Consider the following 6,964-nt stretch of genomic DNA (forward strand, 5'->3'; position numbering starts at 1 on the left):
AAAATACATCATGACTCAGTGGGGCTTATCCCAGGAATGCAAAGTTAATTTAATATTTAAATACCAACTAGTCTAACTTACACATTAGTAGAAATGAAGAGAAAAAATGTCATGTCTATAGATGCATCAAAAGCCTTTGGCAAGGTGCCTGGGTGGCTCAGTTAGTCGAGTGCCCAACTCTTGATTTTGACTCAGGTCATGATCTCATGGTCCTGGGATTGAGCCCCATGTCAGGCTCCAAGCTCAGTGGGAAGTCTGCTTGAGGATTTCACTCCCTTTCCCTCTACTCCTCCCCACTCTGTCTCTCAAATAAATAAATACATCTTTAAAAAAAGCCTTTGGCAAAATTCAAAACTTATTTGTGATTTAAAAAGACATAAACCTCTCAGTAAACTATGAGTACCTGGGAACTTTATCAACCTGGTAAGGGGCCTCCATGAAAACCTACAGATGAGGTTATACTTCATGGTGAAAGACTGAATATTTTACCTCTAAGACCTAAGGATGTCAGCTTTCACCACTTATATTTAATATCCTTCTGAAGGTTCTAGCCAGGGCAGTAAGGTAAGACATATAGATTGGCAAAGAAGAAGTAAAATAATATTTATTTGCAAATGACATGATTATGTAGAAAATCCTAAGGATTCTACAGAAAAAGTATTAGAACTAATAAGTAGGTCAGCAAGTTCACAGGATACAAGATTAATGTTTAATTTTTTTCCCCTGTATACTAGCAATGAACAATTTTGAAATGGGATTTTAAAAACACCATTTAGAGGGGAACCTGGCTGGCTCAGTTGGAAGAGCATGTGACTCTTGATTTTGGAGTCATGGGTTAGAGTTGTTGGGTGCTGAGATTACTTAAATAAATAAACTTAAAAAAAAAGTTTCAACTGTTTTAAACATAAAAAATAAAAATACCATTTACAGTAGCATAAAAAGCATCCTAGCTGGGAGAGATTGTGTGTGTGGGGGGAGGGGGGGCAGAGTTACATGGAAACTCTCTGTATTTCGATTTTGCTGTAAACCTAAAACTGCTCTAAAAAATAAAGTCTATTTTTTAAGAAACAAAAAGCACATGAAATATTCAGGGACATCTTACAAGATTTGTTTGAGACTTGTACACTAAAAACTACTAAACATTTCTGTGTTAGAGGAGACCTACATGAATGGGGAGAGATGCCATGTTTGTGGACGGAAGACTTAATGTTGTTAAGATGTCAGTTTCTCCAGGGACACCTGTATGGCTCAGTCTGTTAAGCATCCATCTCTTGTGTTCCAGCTCAGGTCATGATCTCAGGGTTGTAAGATCGAGCCCCATGTGGGTCCTCACTGGGCATGGAGCCTGCTTAGGAGTCTCTCTCTCCCTCCGCCCCTTCCCCACCTCTCCCTCTCTTTCTCTTAAAAAAAAAAAAAAAGATGGTTTCTCCAAATTGACCTGTAGATTCAGTGTAATCACAAACTGATTCTAAAATGTATAGGGTAATGCAAAGACCTTAAATGGCCAAAACAAATTTGAAGCAAGTCTTATACTACTGAATTTGAAGATTCACTATAAAGTTTCAGTTATCAAGACATTCTGTTACTGGCATAAATACAGATATATGGGCTAATAGAAGATGATAGAGAATTTATTTTATTTTATTTTTCTTCAAGATTTAATTTATTTGTCAGAGAGGGAACACAAGCAGGGGAAGCGGCAGGCAGAGGGAGAAGCAGGCTCCCCGCAGAGCAGGAAGCCCGATGCAGGACTCAATCCCAGGACCCGGGGATCATGACCTGAGCAGAAGGCAGACACTTAACCGACTGAGCCACGCAGGTGTCTCGATAGAGAGTTTAGATAAAGACTCACACATAAATAGTCCATTGATTTTTGACAAAGAGACCAAGGTATTTCAATGGGGAAAAGGACAATTTTTCTTGAAATGATGCTGGATCAAGTGGATATCTATATGGAGATAAAGAATCTCACCCCTCACTTCACACCATACACAAAAAACAAATAAAAATGGATCCCAGACCTAAACATAAAAGCTAAAATTATAAAACTTCTAGAAGAAATCTTAGAAAAATTTCATTACTTCACAGTAGGAAAAGATTTCTTTAATAGGATACAAAAGACACAAACTTAAAAAAAAAAAGAAAGAAATTGAGAAATTTCAACTTCATAAAAATGTAAAGGACCCAGGTGAACTGGCCCAAGGAAGAAGTAAAAGTAATTCTAGGGATGATGAAAGGAGCTCCCAAGATATGGTTGTGCAGGAGGACTAGGAGTGTCCAGTGTAGATTGGAGCAGAAAGGCTCTGGGAGAGGTGTGTTCAAGGGATCGATGGACTTCTGATGTGTGCAAATAAATGGAGAGGAGATTAACATGGAGAGTTTGGTGATGGATTAGTGGAAGGTGCACAGAAGCTAAGCAAACTAATAAGACGAGTATTAACTAGTTACTAGCTGTATAGGGAGGAAAGAGAATGATGGAACACTGCAGAGCCTGTCATAGTGTTAGAAGTGATGATGATGTAAACATTACATCCAACTAAAAAATGATACTGAAAGGTTGGAAGAGGGGAAGGGTGGTGTGTGAGTGGGATATGGTGGTTTCCAGTAATGGTGAAAAAAACTTAAATCCTCAACTTCTATAAGCATTGGTTATATAGAGAGTGGGAACGCCAGGGAAGGAAATGCAGAGAGTGGCTACTTTTCAAAACAAGTCTTACAGAATTTTTTGAATTATTGAACTGCGTGAATATGGACATGATTTGAAGCCAGGTCATGCCACTTGCTAGCTGTGTGATCTTAGGCAAGTCACTCAACTTCTCTGTGCCTCAGTTACATCATTTGTTGAACACCAGGTAATTGTACTTACTTCAGAAGGTTGTTGTTAGGGTGAACTAGTTTAATCTATGTAAAATATTTGGAATAGTGCCTGGTACAGAGTAAAAGCTATGTTGGTGTTACTGTTGTAATTATGTACAGGCATTACTTTGAAATATATTAAAATAAAAATTGTGCTGAATCTTAAAAAAAGTTTTTACCTAATACTGGTGGTCCCTATATATTTACTTATATGTCTTTATGTCCCATTAAACAAATTCCCTGTAAGGAATATATTTTTTCTTTTTTAAGATTTTATTTATTTGTCGGGGCGGGGGGAAGAGAGAGAGAGAGAGAGCGCGCACAACCAGGGGGAAGGAGAAGCAGGCTCTCCGCTGAGCAAGGAGCCTGATGCAGGACTCGATCCCAGGACCCTGGTATCATGACCCGAGCTGAAGGCATATGCTTAACCGACTGAGCCACCCAGGCATCCCAGGAATATATTTTCTTATCCTCCATTTTCATCTAAAGAAGCTGAGGCTCAGAGAACTTTAACCACCTGCTCAAGATCAAGCAGCTGGTTATTGCCAATTGCCCCAATGGTAGGACTTCAATTGGGTCAGTCTGGCCACAAATCCCAGCCTTTTCCCATTTTGCCTATTGTGCGCGTGGGTTTACTGAATGTTTTTTAGCGCAGGCTAACTATAAGCTACTGCGGGGAGCGCAGGAGACAGCGGAATCTGGTCCTCTGTGCCTCTTTGAGAAAGGGCACAGAGCACCCTGGAGGGCACTTAGTGAGTGGTCCCAGATGGGAAGGCCTGGCCTAAGGTGAGTACTCAGTAAATTTTGGTTGAATGAATGAATGAGTGTGCATGGTTCTGAAGCCCCAGGCAGATGTTAGGACCCTCCCCAGGAATGTAGGCTGTGTGTGGGGGGAGGGGACAACTTCAGGGGAGACTCAAAAACTCCATGCTGCCTAGATGCTAAAAAACTCAGGCTAGGGACGCCTGGGTGGCTCAGTTGGTTAAGCGACTGCCTTCGGCTCAGGTCATGATCCTGGAGTCCTGGGATCGAGTCCCACATCGGGCTCCCTGCTTGGCAGGGAGTCTGCTTCTTCCTCTGACCCTCCCCCTCTCATGCTCTCTCTCTCTCATTCTCTCTCTCAAATAAATAAATAAAAATATTTAAAAAAAAAAAAAAAAAAAAAAAAAAACTCAGGCTGCCAGGTTAGGCCTACCCACCCTGTGCTTAATTAACCCCCAGCTAGCCTGCCTCCCAGGGCCTGGAGCTGCACAAGATGAAGACTGTGAAATTTCATATATTCCTAAAAAAAAGAAAGAAAGAAAGAAAAAAAAAAGAAGCCAGAAACTGTCACAGACCTTCATATTAATGTTAAATTTATTACTCCCATCCGCAAAGTGACCCAGAACCCCACTTCTGTAGATATCCTCAGTCTTGCTAACATGAGCAAGCTAGCTTGCTTGCTGCGTCACTTTCCACACACACACACACAAAAAGTCTCAAGGCTTTACTTACAGAGAAACAAAGTTGTGATAGGTATGTTTACTGGTTTTATGGAAGTGAACCTTACAGAAGTGGGTTAGAAAGGTCTTCAGCAGTAGCTTCCTCTCCCACTTAGTAAATAAATACTCCTTCTTTGTCTTAGAAGCTTTCTCCGAGAAACTCCTAATGCAACTGAGTTGCTTTCCCAAACTCTGAAAAGCCAAGGGCTGCTAGGTGGCCCCAGGGTCTCTCAACTTCTAAACAAGGCTGGAGGATCCAAACAAATTCTGGGCTTAAAAACCAAATTGTGCTCTGACTCAAACCAGAACCCAGTCCACAGGTTCAGCTCTCCCTGTGGCAGTGACCCTTGTTCTGCAACGGAAGTGGGGGCGGGGGCGGAGGGCTCTTAGTTTAGCTCCACAGACAGGGTGGCTGCCCTCATCCCAGGTGGCTTTTGATTGAAAGAGGCCCACGTGGAGCTTCTTCTGTCTCTCCTAAGCTAGTTGGGCTTTTTTGTTGCCACGGACTGGGAGTGTGAGACCTGGTTTCCAGCGATTGCTCTGCTAAAAGTAACCTCCCGCCAAGTAAACCTGTGTCTTGATTTGTGCTTCTTTAAAGTGAGGGAGTTTAGAGTAACTGGGTGATTTTCAAATTTCTTCCCCTAGTAGCGAGACTCTTTGTACAAAGGAAATCTGTCTGGATGCCGCATGTGGAAGAGGTAGAGCTGCTCAGCTTACTTTGAAGGTGGACTTTCTCTCTCTCTCTCCCTGTGTGGTCCTACTGGTTGTGGCTCTAAACTTCTGTGTGTGTGTGTGTGTGTGTGTGTGCGCGTGTGTGTTTTAAACTTTTTTTCTTTTTTGTTTTAAACTTTTGTGTTTTAATTTTTTCCCCACAGTTGGATAGTATGTTAATAGGACAGGGGAAGAAGGACCAGAAAGAGGTAAAGATGTGATAGCAAATTAACAGATCACAGGCTATGCTTTTCCACATCAAAAAGGAAGATAAAAGGTATTATAGAAGATTTTAGTAAATTGTTTCTCTGAAAAGTCTTAGGGATTATGACATGAAATTACATTAAGTTGCATGTGTCCATCTTCAAAAGAATAACATTAGAGTACGGTCAGTGGACGCTGCTTTGGCCATGTGACCCTTGCAGGTTAAGGGGTCGGATGAACATCCAGGGCCCTGGCTTTTCCTGCTCATGTAAGTAGTACGAGTTTTCACTGCTACCATAGTTCATTTTATTGCTATCTTATTTCTGTCACAGGCCCTGTGAGCTTGGTTGGGCCAAGGGTCACCCAGAAAATAACTAGCTTCCACTTTCTTTAATTATGCAAACTAGAGCTAGGTGACTGAGATCTTGCCTTTGGTCTGCAAGACATAGGGAGTTTTGCAAGCCCTAGGGGAGTGCAGAATTTCCTGAAGATGTTGCAAGGTGGCCGGCTTTCTTCTGAAGTCATGCAATATTCTCCTTCGCTTTGGTTATGACTGCAGAGGTGCTGGGAAGCCAACTGAAAACTAGCACCTTGGAGTGGGCTTCTCTCCACTGGCCCCAGAAGTGAGGCCTGCTCCTTCATAGGGAAGGGCTTGGGGAAGCTGCTCTCACATAAACGTGTTTGGTCCAATTCCACCTCTCCGTTACTTCACTGGCAGTCAGTTTTCTAAAACATGAGCATTTTTTGCTGACGGAAGGACATGCAAAGGCTTGGAAATTTAGAGAGCAGAGAGCTGGATGGCTCAGATTTTATGAAAGTTCCTATTCCTATTTAATTTGGTAAAGGACATAGGAATTCCTAGAGAAAGCAAGGTTCGTGGAGGAAGACCAAATTTCATCGGAGAATTTTATCTGTGGGCTCCCAGGGCATCCCCAGCCACCACTGCCCCCCACCTCTCAGCCTCCAGGTTGGGCCGCAGAGGCCACAGAAGCCAGGCCCAGTCTCACTCAGGCCTCCTGGGCACACTGCAGGGGAAAAGTACCCCCTGCTCCCCACTGTACCCATAGCCCGGGAGAGGTGGGCTTCTAGACATTCTTACTCTGATTTTTCTATCAGGGTGTATAGTGTGCAGCTAGTAAAGACACTCAGATTTCAGAATGGTATCTCTTACTTTGGTCTAGGTAAATCTTTAGGGTAGGAAGATCAGCTGGTTTTTGGACAGGACTATAAGCAGAAGATGCTAAATAATCCCTTGTAGAGACTTCACTAAGTATATTAAGCTTGGTGGGATTTTGGGGATTTTTAAGTGTTTGAGAATCACATAGGAATGAAATGATTCAAAGGACAAGATTTAAAAAATATATAAAGTCATCATTCTCTGAAAATAATAGCATATGAATTAGTTCCTGAAGTATTTAAATAGAAAGTGAAACTGAATCACAGCTTACTTTTCATAGTAAAACTATTTAGAATGCAAGCCTCCTTCCCTGAAAGAGCAACAGGGTTTTTGTAAAAACATTTCTTCCCGTTCTCTGAAATTTGGAGTTCACAAGAAGGCTTGGGGGTTATGCTTTATTGAAGGTGACCCTTTACTTCAATGGCAAAGAATGCCACATGCGGGGTCAAGGACTGGCGTTCTGGAGAGGAGGCGTGTAGGCTCTGAGTCAGCAGAGCATATGACTGAACCACAGTTTAGGTCAGACACCCAAGGC

Source organism: Phoca vitulina, unplaced genomic scaffold (genome assembly GCF_004348235.1).
Source record: "Phoca vitulina isolate PV1807 unplaced genomic scaffold, GSC_HSeal_1.0 scaffold2, whole genome shotgun sequence".
In the NCBI taxonomy this organism is placed as follows: Eukaryota; Metazoa; Chordata; class Mammalia; order Carnivora; family Phocidae; genus Phoca; species Phoca vitulina.